The following is a 22,906-nucleotide window of genomic DNA, read 5'->3' on the forward strand; positions in this document are numbered from 1 at the left end:
ACTCTCTCTACACCCACGATTGTGTGTCTCAGTACAGCTCTACTCTCTCTACACACACGAGTGTGTGTCTCAGTACAGCTCTACTCTCTCTACACACACGAGTGTGTGTCTCAGTACAGCTCTACTCTCTCTACACCCACAATTGTGTGTCTCAGTACAGCTCTACTCTCTCTACACCCACGAGTGTGTGTCTCAGTACAGCTCTACTCTCTCTACACACACGAGTGTGTGTCTCAGTACAGCTCTACTCTCTCTACACACACGAGTGTGTGTCTCAGTACAGCTCTACTCTCTCTACACCCACAATTGTGTGTCTCAGTACAGCTCTACTCTCTCCACACCCACGATAGTGTGTCTCAGTACAGCTCTACCTCTTACACCCACAATTGTGTGTCTCAGTACAGCTCTACTCTCCCCACACCCACGATTGTGTGTCTCAGTACAGCTCTACTCTCTCCACACCCACGATAGTGTGTCTCAGTACAGCTCTACCTCTTACACCCACAATTGTGTGTCTCAGTACAGCTCTACTCTCTCTACACCCACGATTGTGTGTCTCAGTACAGCGCTACACTTTCTACACCCATGATTGTGTGTCTCAGTACAGCTCTACCATCTCTACCACATGATTGTGTGTCTCAGTACAGCTCTACTCTCTACACACATGATTGTGTGTCTCAGTACAGCTCTACCTCTTACACCCACAATTGTGTGTCTCAGTACAGCTCTACTCTCTCCACACCCACGATAGTGTGTCTCAGTACAGCTCTACCTCTTACACCCACAATTGTGTGTCTCAGTACAGCTCTACTCTCTCTACACCCATGATTGTGTGTCTCAGTACAGCGCTACACTTTCTACACCCATGATTGAGTGTCTCAGTACAGCTCTACCATCTCTACCACATGATTGTGTGTCTCAGTACAGCTCTACTCTCTACACACATGATTGTGTGTCTCAGTACAGCTCTACCATCTCTACCACATGATTGTGTGTCTCAGTACAGCTCTACCATCTCTACCACATGATTGTGTGTCTCAGTACAGCTCTACTCTCTACACCCACGATTGTGTGTCTCAGTACAGCTCTACTCTCCCCACACCCACGATTGTGTGTCTCAGTACAGCTCTACTCTCCCCACACCCACGATTGTGTGTCTCAGTACAGCTCTACTCTCCCCACACCCACGATTGTGTGTCTCAGTACAGCTCTACTCTCTCTACACACACGAGTGTGTGTCTCAGTACAGCTCTACTCTCTACACCCACGACTGTGTGTCTCAGTACAGCTCTACTCTCTCTACACCCACGATTGTGTGTCTCAGTACAGCTCTACCATCTCTACCACATGATTGTGTGTCTCAGTACAGCTCTACTCTCTCCACCCACGAGTGTGTGTCTCAGTACAGCTCTACTCTCTCTACACACACGAGTGTGTGTCTCAGTACAGCTCTACTCTCTACACCCACGACTGTGTGTCTCAGTACAGCTCTACTCTCTCTACACCCACGATTGTGTGTCTCAGTACAGCTCTACCATCTCTACCACATGATTGTGTGTCTCAGTACAGCTCTACTCTCTCCACCCACGACTGTGTGTCTCAGTACAGCTCTACTCTCTCTACACCCACGAGTGTGTGTCTCAGTACAGCTCTACTCTCTCTACACCCACGATTGTGTGTCTCAGTACAGCTCTACTCTCTCTACACACACGAGTGTGTGTCTCAGTACAGCTCTACTCTCTACACCCACGATTGTGTGTCTCAGTACAGCTCTACTCTCTCTACACCCACGACTGTGTGTCTCAGTACAGCTCTACTCTCTACACACACGACTGTGTGTCTCAGTACAGCTCTACTCTCTACACCCACGATAGTGTGTCTCAGTACAGCTCTACTCTCTCTACACCCACGACTGTGTGTCTCAGTACAGCTCTACTCTCTCTACACCCACGAGTGTGTGTCTCAGTACAGCTCTACTCTCTCTACACCCACGATTGTGTGTCTCAGTACAGCTCTACTCTCTCTACACACACGAGTGTGTGTCTCAGTACAGCTCTACTCTCTACACCCACGATTGTGTGTCTCAGTACAGCTCTACTCTCTACACCCACGATAGTGTGTCTCAGTACAGCTCTACTCTCTCTACACCCACGACTGTGTGTCTCAGTACAGCTCTACTCTCTACACACACGATTGTGTGTCTCAGTACAGCTCTACTCTCTCTACACACACGATTGTGTGTCTCAGTACAGCTCTACTCTCTCTACACCCACGATTGTGTGTCTCAGTACAGCTCTACTCTCTCTACACCCATGATTAGATAGATAGATAGATAGATACTTTATTCATCCCCATGGGGAAATTCAACTTTTTTTTCCAATGTCCCATACACTTGTTGTAGCAAAACTAATTACATACAATACTTAACTCAGTAAAAAAATCTGATATGCATCTAAATCACTATCTCAAAAAGCATTAATAATAGCTTTTAAAAAGTTCTTAAGTCCTGGCGGTTGAATTGTAAAGCCTAATGGCATTGGGGAGTATTGACCTCTTCATCCTGTCTGAGGAGCATTGCATCGATAGTAACCTGTCGCTGAAACTGCTTCTCTGTCTCTGGATGGTGCTATGTAGAGGATGTTCAGAGTTTTCCATAATTGACCGTAGCCTACTCAGCGCCCTTCGCTCAGCTACCGATGTTAGACTCTCCAGTACTTTGCCCACGACAGAGCCCGCCTTCCTTACCAGCTTTTTAAGACGTGAGGCGTCCCTCTTCTTAATGCTTCCTCCCCAACACGCCACCACAAAGAAGAGGGCGCTCTCCACAACTGACCTATAGAACATCTTCAGCATCTCACTACAGACATTGAATGACGCCAACCTTCTAAGGAAGTACAGTCGACTCTGTGCCTTCCTGCACAAGGCATCTGTGTTGGCAGTCCAGTCTAGCTTCTCGTCTAACTGTACTCCCAGATACTTGTAGGTCTTAACCTGCTCCACACATTCTCCATTAATGATCACTGGCTCCATATGAGGCCTAGATCTCCTAAAGTCCACCACCATCTCCTTGGTCTTGGTGATATTGAGACGCAGGTAGTTTGAGTTGCACCATATCACAAAGTCCTGTATCAGTTTCCTATACTCCTCCTCCTGTCCATTCCTGACACACCCCACTATGGCTGTGTCATCAGCGAACTTCTGCACATGGCAGGACTCCGAGTTATATTGGAAGTCTGATGTGTACAGGGTGAACAGGACCGGAGAGAGTACGGTTCCCTGCGGCGCTCCTGTGCTGCTGACCACCGTGTCAGACCTACAGTCTCCCAACCGCACATACTGAGGTCTATCTGTCAAGTAGTCCACTATCCAATCCACCATGTGAGAGTCTACTCCCATCTCCGTTAGTTTGTGCCTTAAGATCTTGGGCTGGATGGTGTTAAAGGCACTAGAGAAGTCAAGGAATGTAATCCTCACAGCACAACTGACCCCATCTAGGTGAGAGAGTGATTTGTGCAGCAAATACATGATAGCATCCTCCACTCCCACCTTCTCCTTATACGCAAACTGAAGAGGATCCTGGGCGTGCCTGGTTTGTGGCCTCAGATTCTGTATTATCAGCCGCTCCATGGTCTTCATCACGTGCGACATCAAGGCAACAGGTCTGAAGTCATTCAACTCCTTTGGTTGTGGTTTCTTCGGTACCGGGACAATACAGGATGTTTTCCACTGTCTGGGTACTCTTCTCTGCTCCAGGCTCATGTTGAAGATGCGCTGTAGTGGTTCTCCCAGCTCAGTCGCACAGGCCCTCAGTAATCGTGGGGAAACTCCATCCGGTCCAGCCGCCTTGCTGGTACAGATCTTCCTCAGTTGACCTTCCACCTGTGCAGCCGTAATCCTGGGCGTGGGCAAGGTCTCCTGTGAGTGGCTATTTTCCTGTGAGGGAAGTATGCCTGGTGTGGATTTCTGCGGTGAGGATGAGATTGAGCTGTCGAACCTGTTGAAGAAGTTGTTCAGCTGGTTCGCTTTCTCCACATCTCCACTTATGTTCGCCCTCCGCTTTGCACCGCATCCGGTGATGATCTTCATCCCATCCCACACCTCCTTCATGCTTTTTTTCTGCAGCTTTTGTTCTAGCTTCCTCCTATACTGCTCCTTTGCCCCCCTTATCTGTACTCTGAGTTCCTTCTGAACTCTTTTAAGCTCCAACCGATCACCATCTTTAAAGGCCCTCTTCTTCTGGTTTAGGAGGCCTTTGATGTGACTAGTGATCCAGGGCTTATTATTGGGATAGCAGCGAACAGGTCTAACAGGGACAACGGCATCCACACAAAATGATTGTGTGTCTCAGTACAGCTCTACTCTCTACACCCACGATTGTGTGTCTCAGTACAGCTCTACTCTCTCTACACCCATGATTGTGTGTCTCAGTACAGTTCTCTACACCCACGACTGTGTGTCTCAGTACAGCTCTACTCTCCCCATACCCACGACTGTGTGTCTCAGTACAGCTCTACCATCTCTACCACATGATTGTGTGTCTCAGTACAGCTCTACTCTCTCTACACACACGACTGTGTGTCACAGTACAGCTCTACTCTCTACACCCACGATTGTGTGTCTCAGTACAGCTCTACTCTCTCTACACCCACGATTGTGTGTCTCAGTACAGCTCTACTCTCTCCACACCCATGATTGTGTGTCTCAGTACAGCTCTACTCTCTACACCCACGATTGTGTGTCTCAGTACAGCTCTACTCTCTCTACACCCATGACTGTGTGTCTCAGTACAGCTCTATTCTCTCTACACCCACGATTGTGTGTCTCAGTACAGCTCTACTCTCTCTACACCCACGAGTGTGTGTCTCAGTACAGCTCTACTCTCTCTACACACATGAGTGTGTGTCTCAGTACAGCTCAACTCTCCCCACACCCATGATTGTGTGTCTCAGTACAGCTCTACTCTCTCCACACCCACGATTGTGTGTCTCAGTATAGCTCTACTCTCCCTCCACCCACGATTGTGTGTCTCAGTACAGCTCTACTCTCTCTACACCCATGATTGTGTGTCTCAGTACAGCTCTACTCTCTACACCCACGATTGTGTGTCTCAGTACAGCTCTACTCTCTCCACACCCATGATTGTGTGTCTCAGTACAGCTCTACTCTCTACACCCACGATTGTATGTCTCAGTACAGCTCTACTCTCTCTACACCCACGAGTGTGTGTCTCAGTACAGCTCTACCATCTCTACCACATGATTGTGTGTCTCAGTACAGCTCTACTCTCTCCACCCACGAGTGTGTGTCTCAGTACAGCTCTACTCTCCCCACACCCACGAGTGTGTGTCTCAGTACAGCTCTACTCTCTCTACACCCACGATAGTGTGTCTCAGTACAGCTCTACTCTCTCTACACCCACGATTGTGTGTCTCAGTACAGCTCTACTCTCTCTACACCCACGAGTGTGTGTCTCAGTACAGCTCTACTCTCTCTACACCCACGAGTGTGTGTCTCAGTACAGCTCTACTCTCTCTACACACACGAGTGTGTGTCTCAGTACAGCTCTACTCTCTCTACACACACGAGTGTGTGTCTCAGTACAGCTCTACTCTCTCTACACCCACAATTGTGTGTCTCAGTACAGCTCTACTCTCTCTACACCCACGAGTGTGTGTCTCAGTACAGCTCTAATCTCTCTACACACACGAGTGTGTGTCTCAGTACAGCTCTACTCTCTCTACACACACGAGTGTGTGTCTCAGTACAGCTCTACTCTCTCTACACCCACAATTGTGTGTCTCAGTACAGCTCTACTCTCTCCACAGCCACGATAGTGTGTCTCAGTACAGCTCTACCTCTTACACCCACAATTGTGTGTCTCAGTACAGCTCTACTCTCCCCACACCCACGATTGTGTGTCTCAGTACAGCTCTACTCTCTCCACACCCACGATAGTGTGTCTCAGTACAGCTCTACCTCTTACACCCACAATTGTGTGTCTCAGTACAGCTCTACTCTCTCTACACCCACGATTGTGTGTCTCAGTAATGCGCTACACTTTCTACACCTATGATTGTGTGTCTCAGTACAGCTCTACCATCTCTACCACATGATTGTGTGTCTCTGTACAGCTCTACTCTCTACACACATGATTGTGTGTCTCAGTACAGCTCTACCTCTTACACCCACAATTGTGTGTCTCAGTACAGCTCTACTCTCTCCACACCCACGATAGTGTGTCTCAGTACAGCTCTACCACTTACACCCACAATTGTGTGTCTCAGTACAGCTCTACTCTCTCTACACCCATGATAGTGTGTCTCAGTACAGCTCTACTCTCTCTACACACACGATAGTGTGTCTCAGTACAGCGCTACACTTTCTACACCCATGATTGTGTGTCTCAGTACAGCTCTACCATCTCTACCACATGATTGTGTGTCTCAGTACAGCTCTACTCTCTACACACATGATTGTGTGTCTCAGTACAGCTCTACCATCTCTACCACATGATTGTGTGTCTCAGTACAGCTCTACCATCTCTACCACATGATTGTGTGTCTCAGTACAGCTCTACTCTCTACACCCACGATTGTGTGTCTCAGTACAGCTCTACTCTCCCCACACCCACGATTGTGTGTCTCAGTACAGCTCTACTCTCCCCACACCCACGATTGTGTGTCTCAGTACAGCTCTACTCTCCCCACACCCACGATTGTGTGTCTCAGTACAGCTCTACTCTCTCTACACACACGAGTGTGTGTCTCAGTACAGCTCTACTCTCCCCACACCCACGAGTGTGTGTCTCAGTACGGCTCTACTCTCCCCACACCCACGATAGTGTGTCTCAGTACAGCTCTACTCTCTACACCCACGACTGTGTGTCTCAGTACAGCTCTACTCTCTCTACACCCACGATTGTGTGTCTCAGTATAGCTCTACTCTCCCCACACCCACGAGTGTGTGTCTCAGTACAGCTCTACTCTCTCTACACCCACGATTGTGTGTCTCAGTACAGCTCTACTCTCTCTACACCCACGATTGTGTGTCTCAGTACAGCTCTACTCTCTCTACACCCACGAGTGTGTGTCTCAGTACAGCTCTACTCTCTCTACACCCACGATTGTGTGTCTCAGTACAGCTCTACTCTCTCTACACACACGAGTGTGTGTCTCAGTACAGCTCTACTCTCTCTACACACACGAGTGTGTGTCTCAGTACAGCTCTACTCTCTCTACACCCACAATTGTGTGTCTCAGTACAGCTCTACTTTCTCTAAACCCACGAGTGTGTGTCTCAGTACAGCTCTACTCTCTCTACACAGACGAGTGTGTGTCTCAGTACAGCTCTACTCTCTCTACACACACGAGTGTGTGTCTCAGTAGAGCTCTACTCTCTCTACACCCACGAGTGTGTGTCTCAGTACAGCTCTACTCTCTCTACACCCACGATTGTGTGTCTCAGTACAGCTCTACTCTCTCTACACACACGAGTGTGTGTCTCAGTACAGCTCTACTCTCTCTACACACACGAGTGTGTGTCTCAGTACAGCTCTACTCTCTCTACACCCACAATTGTGTGTCTCAGTACAGCTCTACTCTCTCTACACCCACGAGTGTGTGTCTCAGTACAGCTCTACTCTCCCCACACCCACGATTGTGTGTCTCAGTACAGCTCTACTCTCTCCACACCCACGATAGTGTGTCTCAGTACAGCTCTACCTCTTACACCCACAATTGTGTGTCTCAGTACAGCTCTACTCTCTCTACACCCACGATTGTGTGTCTCAGTACAGCGCTACACTTTCTACACCCATGATTGTGTGTCTCAGTACAGCTCTACCATCTCTACCACATGATTGTGTGTCTCAGTACAGCTCTACTCTCTACACACATGATTGTGTGTCTCAGTACAGCTCTACCTCTTACACCCACAATTGTGTGTCTCAGTACAGCTCTACTCTCTCCACACCCACGATAGTGTGTCTCAGTACAGCTCTACCTCTTACACCCACAATTGTGTGTCTCAGTACAGCTCTACTCTCTCTACACCCATGATTGTGTGTCTCAGTACAGCGCTACACTTTCTACACCCATGATTGTGTGTCTCAGTACAGCTCTACCATCTCTACCACATGATTGTGTGTCTCAGTACAGCTCTACTCTCTACACACATGATTGTGTGTCTCAGTACAGCTCTACCATCTCTACCACATGATTGTGTGTCTCAGTACAGCTCTACCATCTCTACCACATGATTGTGTGTCTCAGTACAGCTCTACTCTCTACACCCACGATTGTGTGTCTCAGTACAGCTCTACTCTCCCCACACCCACGATTGTGTGTCTCAGTACAGCTCTACTCTCCCCACACCCACGATTGTGTGTCTCAGTACAGCTCTACTCTCCCCACACCCACGATTGTGTGTCTCAGTACAGCTCTACTCTCTCTACACACACGAGTGTGTGTCTCAGTACAGCTCTACTCTCTACACCCACGACTGTGTGTCTCAGTACAGCTCTACTCTCTCTACACCCACGATTGTGTGTCTCAGTACAGCTCTACCATCTCTACCACATGATTGTGTGTCTCAGTACAGCTCTACTCTCTCCACCCACGAGTGTGTGTCTCAGTACAGCTCTACTCTCTCTACACACACGAGTGTGTGTCTCAGTACAGCTCTACTCTCTACACCCACGACTGTGTGTCTCAGTACAGCTCTACTCTCTCTACACCCACGATTGTGTGTCTCAGTACAGCTCTACCATCTCTACCACATGATTGTGTGTCTCAGTACAGCTCTACTCTCTCCACCCACGACTGTGTGTCTCAGTACAGCTCTACTCTCTCTACACCCACGAGTGTGTGTCTCAGTACAGCTCTACTCTCTCTACACCCACGATTGTGTGTCTCAGTACAGCTCTACTCTCTCTACACACACGAGTGTGTGTCTCAGTACAGCTCTACTCTCTACACCCACGATTGTGTGTCCCAGTACAGCTCTACTCTCTCTACACCCACGACTGTGTGTCTCAGTACAGCTCTACTCTCTACACACACGACTGTGTGTCTCAGTACAGCTCTACTCTCTACACCCACGATAGTGTGTCTCAGTACAGCTCTACTCTCTCTACACCCACGACTGTGTGTCTCAGTACAGCTCTACTCTCTCTACACCCACGAGTGTGTGTCTCAGTACAGCTCTACTCTCTCTACACCCACGATTGTGTGTCTCAGTACAGCTCTACTCTCTCTACACACACGAGTGTGTGTCTCAGTACAGCTCTACTCTCTACACCCACGATTGTGTGTCTCAGTACAGCTCTACTCTCTCTACACCCACGACTGTGTGTCTCAGTACAGCTCTACTCTCTACACACACGACTGTGTGTCTCAGTACAGCTCTACTCTCTACACCCACAATAGTGTGTCTCAGTACAGCTCTACTCTCTCTACACCCACGACTGTGTGTCTCAGTACAGCTCTACTCTCTACACACACGATTGTGTGTCTCAGTACAGCTCTACTCTCTCTACACACACGATTGTGTGTCTCAGTACAGCTCTACTCTCTCTACACCCACGATTGTGTGTCTCAGTACAGCTCTACTCTCTCTACACCCATGATTAGATAGATAGATAGATAGATACTTTATTCATCCCCATGGGGAAATTCAACATTTTTTTCCAATGTCCCATACACTTGTTGTAGCAAAACTAATTACATACAATACTTAACTCAGTAAAAAAATCTGATATGCATCTAAATCACTATCTCAAAAAGCATTAATAATAGCTTTTAAAAAGTTCTTAAGTCCTGGCGGTTGAATTGTAAAGCCTAATGGCATTGGGGAGTATTGACCTCTTCATCCTGTCTGAGGAGCATTGCATCGATAGTAACCTGTCGCTGAAACTGCTTCTCTGTCTCTGGATGGTGCTATGTAGAGGATGTTCAGAGTTTTCCATAATTGACCGTAGCCTACTCAGCGCCCTTCGCTCAGCTACCGATGTTAGACTCTCCAGTACTTTGCCCACGACAGAGCCCGCCTTCCTTACCAGCTTATTAAGACGTGAGGCGTCCCTCTTCTTAATGCTTCCTCCCCAACACGCCACCACAAAGAAGAGGGCGCTCTCCACAACTGACCTATAGAACATCTTCAGCATCTCACTACAGACATTGAATGACGCCAACCTTCTAAGGAAGTACAGTCGACTCTGTGCCTTCCTGCACAAGGCATCTGTGTTGGCAGTCCAGTCTAGCTTCTCGTCTAACTGTACTCCCAGATACTTGTAGGTCTTAACCTGCTCCACACATTCTCCATTAATGATCACTGGCTCCATATGAGGCCTAGATCTCCTAAAGTCCACCACCATCTCCTTGGTCTTGGTGATATTGAGACGCAGGTAGTTTGAGTTGCACCATATCACAAAGTCCTGTATCAGTTTCCTATACTCCTCCTCCTGTCCATTCCTGACACACCCCACTATGGCTGTGTCATCAGCGAACTTCTGCACATGGCAGGACTCCGAGTTATATTGGAAGTCTGATGTGTACAGGGTGAACAGGACCGGAGAGAGTACGGTTCCCTGCGGCGCTCCTGTGCTGCTGACCACCGTGTCAGACCTACAGTCTCCCAACCGCACATACTGAGGTCTATCTGTCAAGTAGTCCACTATCCAATCCACCATGTGAGAGTCTACTCCCATCTCCGTTAGTTTGTGCCTTAAGATCTTGGGCTGGATGGTGTTAAAGGCACTAGAGAAGTCAAGGAATGTAATCCTCACAGCACAACTGACCCCATCTAGGTGAGAGAGTGATTTGTGCAGCAAATACGTGATAGCATCCTCCACTCCCACCTTCTCCTTATACGCAAACTGAAGAGGATCCTGGGCGTGCCTGGTTTGTGGCCTCAGATTCTGTATTATCAGCCGCTCCATGGTCTTCATCACGTGCGACGTCAAGGCAACAGGTCTGAAGTCATTCAACTCCTTTGGTTGTGGTTTCTTCGGTACCGGGACAATACAGGATGTTTTCCACTGTCTGGGTACTCTTCTCTGCTCCAGGCTCATGTTGAAGATGCGCTGTAGTGGTTCTCCCAGCTCAGTCGCACAGGCCCTCAGTAATCGTGGGGAAACTCCATCCGGTCCAGCCGCCTTGCTGGTACAGATCTTCCTCAGTTGACCTTCCACCTGTGCAGCCGTAATCCTGGGCGTGGGCAAGGTCTCCTGTGAGTGGCTATTTTCCTGTGAGGGAAGTAAGCCTGGTGTGGATTTCTGCGGTGAGGATGAGATTGTGCTGTCGAACCTGTTGAAGAAGTTGTTCAGCTGGTTCGCTTTCTCCACATCTCCACTTATGTTTGCCCCCCGCTTTGCACCGCATCCGGTGATGATCTTCATCCCATCCCACACCTCCTTCATGCTTTTTTTCTGCAGCTTTTGTTCTAGCTTCCTCCTATACTGCTCCTTTGCCCCCCTTATCTGTACTCTGAGTTCCTTCTGAACTCTTTTAAGCTCCAACCGATCACCATCTTTAAAGGCCCTCTTCTTCTGGTTTAGGAGGCCTTTGATGTGACTAGTGATCCAGGGCTTATTATTGGGATAGCAGCGAACAGGTCTAACAGGGACAACGGCATCCACACAAAATGATTGTGTGTCTCAGTACAGCTCTACTCTCTACACCCACGATTGTGTGTCTCAGTACAGCTCTACTCTCTCTACACCCATGATTGTGTGTCTCAGTACAGTTCTCTACACCCACGACTGTGTGTCTCAGTACAGCTCTACTCTCCCCATACCCACGACTGTGTGTCTCAGTACAGCTCTACCATCTCTACCACATGATTGTGTGTCTCAGTACAGCTCTACTCTCTCTACACACACGACTGTGTGTCACAGTACAGCTCTACTCTCTACACCCACGATTGTGTGTCTCAGTACAGCTCTACTCTCTCTACACCCACGAGTGTGTGTCTCAGTACAGCTCTACTCTCTCTACACCCACGAGTGTGTGTCTCAGTACAGCTCTACTCTCTCTACACCCACGATAGTGTGTCTCAATACAGCTCTACTCTCTCTACACCCACGACTGTGTGTCTCAGTACAGCTCTATTCTTTACACCCACAATTGTGTGTCTCAGTACAGCTCTACTATCTCTACACCCATGATTGTGTGTCTCAGTACAGCTCTACTGTCTCTACATCCACGAGTGTGTGTCTCAGTACAGCTCTACTCTCCCCACACCCACGACTGTGTGTCTCAGTACAGCTCTACTCTCTCTACACCCACGATTGTGTGTCTCAGTACAGCTCTACTCTCCCCACACCCACTACTGTGTTTCTCAGTACAGCTCTACTCTCTCTACACCCACAATTGTGTGTCTCAGTACAGCTCTACTCTCTCTACACCCATGATTTTGTGTCTCAGTACAGTTCTATTCTCTCTACACCCACAACTGTGTGTCTCAGTACAGCTCTACTCTCTCTACACCCATGATTGTGTGTCTCAGTACAGCTCTACTCTCTCTACACCCACGACTGTGTGTCTCAGTACAGCTCTACTCTCTACACCCACGATTGTGTGTCTCAGTACAGCTCTACTATCTCTACACCCATGATTGTGTGTCTCAGTACAGCTCTACTCTCTCTACACCCACGACTGTGTGTCTCAGTACAGCTCTACTCTCTACACCCACGATTGTGTGTCTCAGTACAGCTCTACTATCTCTACACCCATGATTGTGTGTCTCAGTACAGCTCTACTCTCTCTACACCCACGATTGTGTGTCTCAGTACAGCTCTACTCTCTACACCCACAATTGTGTGTCTCAGTACAGCTCTACTATCTCTACACCCACGATTGTGTGTCTCAGTACAGCTCTACTCTCTCTACACCCACGATTGTGTGTCTCAGTACAGCTCTACTCTCTCTACACCCATGATTGTGTGTCTCAGTACAGCTCTACTTTCTCTACACCCACGACTGTGTGTCTCAGTACAGCTCTACTCTCTACACACACGACTGTGTGTCTCAGTACAGCTCTACTCTCTACACCCACGACTGTGTGTCTCAGTACAGCTCTACTCTCTACACCCACGATTGTGTGTCTCAGTACAGCTCTACTCCCTACACACACGACTGTATGTTTAGCTGACTGCTCTGTTTCCTCTGTCCTCATTAGTGTGTGTTTTGGTACAACTGAAACACCATCTATAAATCTGCTGATGACAGAAGTATTGTTGGCAGAATTTCCGACAGCAACTGTGAGGTCTACAGCAGTGAGTTAGATCAACTGGTTGAGTGCTGTCACAATAACATATTGGAGCTGTCACAGGGAAGACATGACAGTTGCTACGTTTCACCAGGAGTGTGAGGAGATTTGGCATGTCCAAAAGCACTGGAAAATTTTCACCGACGCAGGGGAAAGGGAAGCAGAGTGCTGGAACAGATATTGGAGTGGTTGCTGGGAAAGATGTTGTTGAACGTGCATACAAAGTCAGAAAGCAGACTGTTGATCATGGTGGGTGTAATGTTCTGAGCCGCTCGTTAACGAATGCAAGGAGCGTTGTCAGATGAGCTTAGGGCGTGGGTCAACACCGTAGCCTTTTGTGAGCCTTGTTCGCAGGAGGGGCAGACTGGCAGCGCAGTGTTCTGTGGTTCTGTTGTCTTACGTGTGATAGTGTGAGGAGGATTCAAGGGGGTGGGGTCGGTATTGCTGGTCAGGGAAAAGGTCACAGTTTGTTGACTGTACAAAGATTGGTGGAGGGGTAGGTAGTGTTGAGGAAGCAGAGAGGCTGCATAAAAATTTAGACAGATTGGGAGAATGGGAAAAGAAGTGTCAGATTGAATACAGTTTCACAAAATGTATGGTCATGCACTTTGAGAGAAGAAATAAAAGCGTAGACCATTTCTAAACAGGGAGAGAATTCAAAACTCTGAGGGACTTGGGGGTTCTTGTGCAGGATTCCCTCGAAGTTAACTTGCAGGTTCACTCAGTGGCGAGGAGAACAGCTGTGACTTTGGCATTCATTTCGAGAGGATTAGAATATAAAGGCAAGGATGCAATCCTGAGGTCTTGTAAGGAGCTGGTGTGGCCTCAGGAATGGTGAGCAGTTATTCTACGAAAGGATGTGCTGACGTTGGGGAGGGTTGAAAGCTGATTCAAGAGATTGATTCTGGTAATGAAGGCTTGTCATGAAGAGTGTTTGGTGGCTCTGAGCCTGTATTCGCTGGAATTCAGAAGAATGAGTGGTGATCTCATTGAAATGTTTTGAGTGTTGATAGAGTGGATTTGGAGAGGCTGCTTCTTGTAGTGGGGTGTCTAGGATCAGAAGGCACAGAGACGAGGCGGAATTTCTTTAGCCAGAGGTGTGAATCTGTAGAATTTTTTGCTTCTGACGGCTGTGGAGCCTAGGTGGTGTTTATGGTGAAGAATGACAGGTGTTTGATCACTCGGGGTGTGAAAGGTTATGGGAGAAGGCAGGAGAATGGGGTTGAGAGCTATGGGTCAGTCAAATGGCAGTAGAGTCTCTGGGCAAAAAGCCTACCTCAGTACAGACACCCAACAGTCTGTGGGATTTAGAGGAACAAATCTGTGGAAAGATTGCAGACAGTTGCATTAAATGTAACTTTGTGATAGTGAGTGATTTTAATTCCCCACAGATTGACTGGGACATCCATACTGCAAAAGAGCAGGGTGGGATAGAGTTTGTCAGATCTGATCAGTATAGTTTCCTTAATCAGTATGTAAACTAGGCCCAACTAGAGAAAGTATGATATTAGACCTCCTACTGGGGACAGCGCAGGTGACAGAAATTTGTGTAGGAGAACTTGTTACATCCAGTGATCATAATGCCATCAGTATCGAGGTAACTATGGAAAAGGATAGGTCTGGTCCTTGGGTCAAACTCTTGGAGAAATGCTAATATTGATGGTATTGTGACATTCTGGGGGGGCGCATGGTCAACAGCCTGCCCCTACATTTCTAATGACCAGCACTGTTTATTGTTCATGTGTTAAAATGCTTTTGTGGGATTGTGCTGGGAAGTTCCAGTTCATTTATTGTTACATTTCAGCTCGGGTTATTTACTTGTGTATTTGTGGGTCACCGGGGTGTGAGACTGGATGGGTTCACTCTCCAGCCTGATCTGTTTATCACAATAAAACTGTTGTTGAGTTAAAGAGCTTCCTCGTCTGTCATTATGGACCAAACGCTCGCCACAGTATCATAAAAGATTTGCTAAGTGTGGACTTGGACAGTTTATTTTCTTGGCAAATGAGAGGCCTTTAAAAGTGAAATTTTGAGAGTCCAGGCAGTCCCCGGGTTACGTACGAGTTCCGTTCCTGAGTCTGTCTTTGTTGGATTTGTACGTAAGTCGGAACAAGTACATCCTGTATTATTTAGCGTCAGTTAGTCAAACATTTGTCTTAGTATATATTTTACCTTTCTATGCATATAAAACACTTAAGAAACGTATGTATCCCAATAATTAAACCACTGCATTGTTTAATAATAATTGTAGCTTTCATCGGGGCAGGGCCTTTCACATACTCCATTATTCTCACTTTATCCGTTATCCTTTAAAATTGTTCCCATCGTTGACCAACTGTAGCCTAACACTTTTCCAATGACCAATGGCGTTTCACTTTTTTCCAAATGCTTTATTATTTCCACTTTAATTTAAATCCTGATCACTTCTTAGCACTCAGCTTCTCAGTCTCAGTACAGCAATCGTGGGTGTAGAGAGTAGAGCTGTACAGAGACACACAATTGTGGGTGTAGAGATAGTGGAGATGTACTGAGACACAGCTCTACTCTCTCTACACACACGATCATGTGTCTCAGTACAGCTCTACCTCTTACACCCACAATTGTGTGTCTCAGTACAGCTCTACTCTCTCTACACCCATGATTGTGTGTCTCAGTACAGCGCTACACTTTCTACACCCATGATTGTGTGTCTCAGTACAGCTCTACTCCCTACACACATGACTGTGTGTCTCAGTACAGCTCTACCATCTCTACCACATGATTGTGTGTCTCAGTACAGCTCTACTCTCTACACCCACGATTGTGTGTCTCAGTACAGCTCTACTCTCCCCACACCCACGACTGTGTGTCTCAGTACAGCTCTACTCTCCCCACACCCACGAGTGTGTGTCTCAGTACAGCTCTACTCTCCCCACACCCACGATTGTGTGTCTCAGTACAGCTCTACTCTCTCTACACACACGAGTGTGTGTCTCAGTACAGCTCTACTCTCTCTACACCCACGACTGTGTGTCTCAGTACAGCTCTACTCTCTCTACACCCACGACTGTGTGTCTCAGTACAGCTCTACTCTCTCTACACCCATGATTGTGTGTCTCAGTACAGCTCTACTCTCCCCACACCCACGATTGTGTGTCTCAGTACAGCTCTACTCTCTCCATACCCACGACTGTGTGTCTCAGTACAGCTCTACTATCTCTACACCCACGACTGTGTGTCTCAGTACAGCTCTACTCTCCCCACACCCACGATTGTGTGTCTCAGTACAGCTCTACTCTCTCCATACCCACGACTGTGTGTCTCAGTACAGCTCTACTCTCTCTACACCCACGACTGTGTGTCTCAGTACAGCTCTACTCTCTACACCCACGATTGTGTGTCTCAGTACAGCTCTACTCTCTCTACACCCATGACTGTGTGTCTCAGTACAGCTCTACTCTCTACACACACGATTGTGTGTCTCAGTACAGCTCTACTCTCTCTACACCCATGACTGTGTGTCTCAGTACAGCTCTACTCTCTCTACACCCACGATTGTGTGTCTCAGTACAGCTCTACTCTCTCTACACCCATGACTGTGTGTCTCAGTACAGCTCTACTCTCTCTACACCCACGATTGTGTGTCTCAGTACAGCTCTACTCTCTACACCCATGATTGTGTGTCTCAGTACAGCTCTACTCTCTACACCCACGATTGTGTGTCTCAGTACAGCTCTACTCTCTCTACACCCACGATTGTGACTCAGTACAGCTCTACTCTCTACACCCATGATTGTGTGTCTCAGTACAGCTCTACTCTCTACACCCACGATTGTGTGTCTCAGTACAGCTCTACTCTCTCTACACCCACGATTGTGTGTCTCAGTACAGCTCTACTCTCTACACCCATGACTGTGTGTCTCAGTACAGCTCTACTCTCTCTACACCCACGATTGTGTGTCTCAGTACAGCTCTACTCTCTACACCCACGATTGTGTGTCTCAGTACAGCTCTACTCTCTACACACACGACTGTATGTTTAGCTGACTGCTCTGTTTCCTCTGTCCTCATTAGTGTGTGTTTTGGTACAACTGAAACACCATCTATAAATCTGCTGATGACAGAAGTATTGTTGGCAGAATTTCCGACAGCAACTGTGAGGTCTACAGCAGTGAGTTAGATCAACTGGTTGAGTGCTGTCACAATAACTTATTGGAGCTGTCACAGGGAAGACATGACAGTTGCTACGTTCCACCAGGAGTGTGAGGAGATTTGGCATTTCCAAAAGCACTGGAAAATTTTCACCGACGCAGGGGAAAGGGAAGCAGAGTGCTGGAACAGATATTGGAGTGGTTGCTGGGAAAGATGTTGTTGAACGTGCATACAAAGTCAGAAAGCAGACTGTTGATCATGGTGGGTGTAATGTTCTGAGCCGCTCGTTAACGAATGCAAGGAGCGTTGTCAGATGAGCTTAGGGCGTGGGTCAACACCGTAGCCTTTTGTGAGCCTTGTTCGCAGGAGGGGCAGACTGGCAGTGCAGTGTTCTGTGGTTCTGTTGTCTTACGTGTGATAGTGTGAGGAGGATTCAAGGGGGTGGGGTCGGTATTGCTGGTCAGGGAAAAGGTCACAGTTTGTTGACTGTACAAAGATTGGTGGAGGGGTAGGTAGTGTTGAGGAAGCAGAGAGGCTGCATAAAAATTTAGACAGATTGGGAGAATGGGAAAAGAAGTGTCAGATTGAATACAGTTTCACAAAATGTATGGTCATGCACTTTGAGAGAAGAAATAAAAGCGTAGACCATTTCTAAACAGGGAGAGAATTCAAAACTCTGAGGGACTTGGGGGTTCTTGTGCAGGATTCCCTCGAAGTTAACTTGCAGGTTCACTCAGTGGCGAGGAGAACAGCTGTGACTTTGGCATTCATTTCGAGAGGATTAGAATATAAAGGCAAGGATGCAATCCTGAGGTCTTGTAAGGAGCTGGTGTGGCCTCAGGAATGGTGAGCAGTTATTCTACGAAAGGATGTGCTGACGTTGGGGAGGGTTGAAAGCTGATTCAAGAGATTGATTCTGGTAATGAAGGCTTGTCATGAAGAGTGTTTGGTGGCTCTGAGCCTGTATTCGCTGGAATTCAGAAGAATGAGTGGTGATCTCATTGAAATGTTTTGAGTGTTGATAGAGTGGATTTGGAGAGGCTGCTTCTTGTAGTGGGGTGTCTAGGATCAGAAGGCACAGAGACGAGGCGGAATTTCTTTAGCCAGAGGTGTGAATCTGTAGAATTTTTTGCTACTGACGGCTGTGGAGCCTAGGTGGTGTTTATGGTGAAGAATGACAGGTGTTTGATCACTCGGGGTGTGAAAGGTTATGGGAGAAGGCAGGAGAATGGGGTTGAGAGCTATGGGTCAGTCAAATGGCAGTAGAGTCTCTGGGCAAAAAGCCTACCTCGGTACAGACACCCAACAGTCTGTGGGATTTAGAGGAACAAATCTGTGGAAAGATTGCAGACAGTTGCATTAAATGTAACTTTGTGATAGTGAGTGATTTTAATTCCCCACAGATTGACTGGGACATCCATACTGCAAAAGAGCAGGGTGGGATAGAGTTTGTCAGATCTGATCAGTATAGTTTCCTTAATCAGTATGTAAACTAGGCCCAACTAGAGAAAGTATGATATTAGACCTCCTACTGGGGACAGCGCAGGTGACAGAAATTTGTGTAGGAGAACTTGTTACATCCAGTGATCATAATGCCATCAGTATCGAGGTAACTATGGAAAAGGATAGGTCTGGTCCTTGGGTCAAACTCTTGGAGAAATGCTAATATTGATGGTATTGTGACATTCTGGGGGGGCGCATGGTCAACAGCCTGCCCCTACATTTCTAATGACCAGCACTGTTTATTGTTCATGTGTTAAAATGCTTTTGTGGGATTGTGCTGGGAAGTTCCAGTTCATTTATTGTTACATTTCAGCTCGGGTTATTTACTTGTGTATTTGTGGGTCACCGGGGTGTGAGACTGGATGGGTTCACTCTCCAGCCTGATCTGTTTATCACAATAAAACTGTTGTTGAGTTAAAGAGCTTCCTCGTCTGTCATTATGGACCAAACGCTCGCCACAGTATCATAAAAGATTTGCTAAGTGTGGACTTGGACAGTTTATTTTCTTGGCAAATGAGAGGCCTTTAAAAGTGAAATTTTGAGAGTCCAGGCAGTCCCCGGGTTACGTACGAGTTCCGTTCCTGAGTCTGTCTTTGTTGGATTTGTACGTAAGTCGGAACAAGTACATCCTGTATTATTTAGCGTCAGTTAGTCAAACATTTGTCTTAGTATATATTTTACCTTTCTATGCATATAAAACACTTAAGAAACGTATGTATCCCAATAATTAAACCACTGCATTGTTTAATAATAATTGTAGCTTTCATCGGGGCAGGGCCTTTCACATACTCCATTATTCTCACTTTATCCGTTATCCTTTAAAATTGTTCCCATCGTTGACCAACTGTAGCCTAACACTTTTCCAATGACCAATGGCGTTTCACTTTTTTCCAAATGCTTTATTATTTCCACTTTAATTTAAATCCTGATCACTTCTTAGCACTCAGCTTCTCAGTCTCAGTACAGCAATCGTGGGTGTAGAGAGTAGAGCTGTACAGAGACACACAATTGTGGGTGTAGAGATAGTGGAGATGTACTGAGACACAGCTCTACTCTCTCTACACACACGATCATGTGTCTCAGTACAGCTCTACCTCTTACACCCACAATTGTGTGTCTCAGTACAGCTCTACTCTCTCTACACCCATGATTGTGTGTCTCAGTACAGCGCTACACTTTCTACACCCATGATTGTGTGTCTCAGTACAGCTCTACTCCCTACACACATGACTGTGTGTCTCAGTACAGCTCTACCATCTCTACCACATGATTGTGTGTCTCAGTACAGCTCTACTCTCTACACCCACGATTGTGTGTCTCAGTACAGCTCTACTCTCCCCACACCCACGACTGTGTGTCTCAGTACAGCTCTACTCTCCCCACACCCACGAGTGTGTGTCTCAGTACAGCTCTACTCTCCCCACACCCACGATTGTGTGTCTCAGTACAGCTCTACTCTCTCTACACACACGAGTGTGTGTCTCAGTACAGCTCTACTCTCTCTACACCCACGACTGTGTGTCTCAGTACAGCTCTACTCTCTCTACACCCACGACTGTGTGTCTCAGTACAGCTCTACTCTCTCTACACCCATGATTGTGTGTCTCAGTACAGCTCTACTCTCCCCACACCCACGATTGTGTGTCTCAGTACAGCTCTACTCTCTCCATACCCACGACTGTGTGTCTCAGTACAGCTCTACTATCTCTACACCCACGACTGTGTGTCTCAGTACAGCTCTACTCTCCCCACACCCACGATTGTGTGTCTCAGTACAGCTCTACTCTCTCCATACCCACGACTGTGTGTCTCAGTACAGCTCTACTCTCTCTACACCCACGACTGTGTGTCTCAGTACAGCTCTACTCTCTACACCCACGATTGTGTGTCTCAGTACAGCTCTACTCTCTCTACACCCATGACTGTGTGTCTCAGTACAGCTCTGCTCTCTACACACACGATTGTGTGTCTCAGTACAGCTCTACTCTCTCTACACCCATGACTGTGTGTCTCAGTACAGCTCTACTCTCTCTACACCCACGATTGTGTGTCTCAGTACAGCTCTACTCTCTCTACACCCATGACTGTGTGTCTCAGTACAGCTCTACTCTCTCTACACCCACGATTGTGTGTCTCAGTACAGCTCTACTCTCTACACCCATGATTGTGTGTCTCAGTACAGCTCTACTCTCTACACCCACGATTGTGTGTCTCAGTACAGCTCTACTCTCTCTACACCCACGATTGTGTGTCTCAGTACAGCTCTACTCTCTACACCCATGATTGTGTGTCTCAGTACAGCTCTACTCTCTACACCCACGATTGTGTGTCTCAGTACAGCTCTACTCTCTCTACACCCACGATTGTGTGTCTCAGTACAGCTCTACTCTCTACACCCATGACTGTGTGTCTCAGTACAGCTCTACTCTCTCTACACCCACGATTGTGTGTCTCAGTACAGCTCTACTCTCTACACCCACGATTGTGTGTCTCAGTACAGCTCTACTCTCTACACACACGACTGTATGTTTAGCTGACTGCTCTGTTTCCTCTGTCCTCATTAGTGTGTGTTTTGGTACAACTGAAACACCATCTATAAATCTGCTGATGACAGAAGTATTGTTGGCAGAATTTCCGACAGCAACTGTGAGGTCTACAGCAGTGAGTTAGATCAACTGGTTGAGTGCTGTCACAATAACTTATTGGAGCTGTCACAGGGAAGACATGACAGTTGCTACGTTTCACCAGGAGTGTGAGGAGATTTGGCATGTCCAAAAGCACTGGAAAATTTTCACCGACGCAGGGGAAAGGGAAGCAGAGTGCTGGAACAGATATTGGAGTGGTTGCTGGGAAAGATGTTGTTGAACGTGCATACAAAGTCAGAAAGCACACCGTTGACCATGGTGGGTGTAATGTTCTGAGCCGCTCGTTAACGAATGCAAGGAGCGTTGTCAGATGAGCTTAGGGCGTGGGTCAACACCGTAGCCTTTTGTGAGCCTTGTTCGCAGGAGGCGCAGACTGGCAGTGCAGTGTTCTGTGGTTCTGTTATCTTACGTGTGATAGTGTGAGGAGGATTCAAGGGGGTGGGGTCGGTATTGCTGGTCAGGGAAAAGGTCACAGTTTGTGGACTGTACAAAGATTGGTGGAGGGGTAGGTAGTGTTGAGGAAGCAGAGAGGCTGCATAAAAATTTAGACAGATTGGGAGAATGGGAAAAGAAGTGTCAGATTGAATACAGTTTCACAAAGTGTATGGTCATGCACTTTGAGAGAAGAAATAAAAGCGTAGACCATTTCTAAACAGGGAGAGAATTCAAAACTCTGAGGGACTTGGGGGTTCTTGTGCAGGATTCCCTCGAAGTTAACTTGCAGGTTCACTCAGTGGCGAGGAGAACAGCTGTGACTTTGGCATTCATTTCGAGAGGATTAGAATATAAAGGCAAGGATGCAATCCTGAGGTCTTGTAAGGAGCTGGTGTGGCCTCAGGAATGGTGAGCAGTTATTCTACGAAAGGATGTGCTGACGTTGGGGAGGGTTGAAAGCTGATTCAAGAGATTGATTCTGGTAATGAAGGCTTGTCATGAAGAGTGTTTGGTGGCTCTGAGCCTGTATTTGCTGGAATTCAGAAGAATGAGTGGTGATCTCATTGAAATGTTTTGAGTGTTGATAGAGTGGATTTGGAGAGGCTGCTTCTTGTAGTGGGGTGTCTAGGATCAGAAGGCACAGAGACGAGGCGGAATTTCTTTAGCCAGAGGTGTGAATCTGTAGAATTTTTTGCTTCTGACGGCTGTGGAGCCTAGGTGGTGTTTATGGTGAAGAATGACAGGTGTTTGATCACTCGGGGTGTGAAAGGTTATGGGAGAAGGCAGGAGAATGGGGTTGAGAGCTATGGGTCAGTCAAATGGCAGTAGAGTCTCTGGGCAAAAAGCCTACCTCAGTACAGACACCCAACAGTCTGTGGGATTTAGAGGAACAAATCTGTGGAAAGATTGCAGACAGTTGCATTAAA

This window comes from Hemitrygon akajei, chromosome 9 (genome assembly GCF_048418815.1).
Source record: "Hemitrygon akajei chromosome 9, sHemAka1.3, whole genome shotgun sequence".
Taxonomy (NCBI): Eukaryota; Metazoa; Chordata; class Chondrichthyes; order Myliobatiformes; family Dasyatidae; genus Hemitrygon; species Hemitrygon akajei.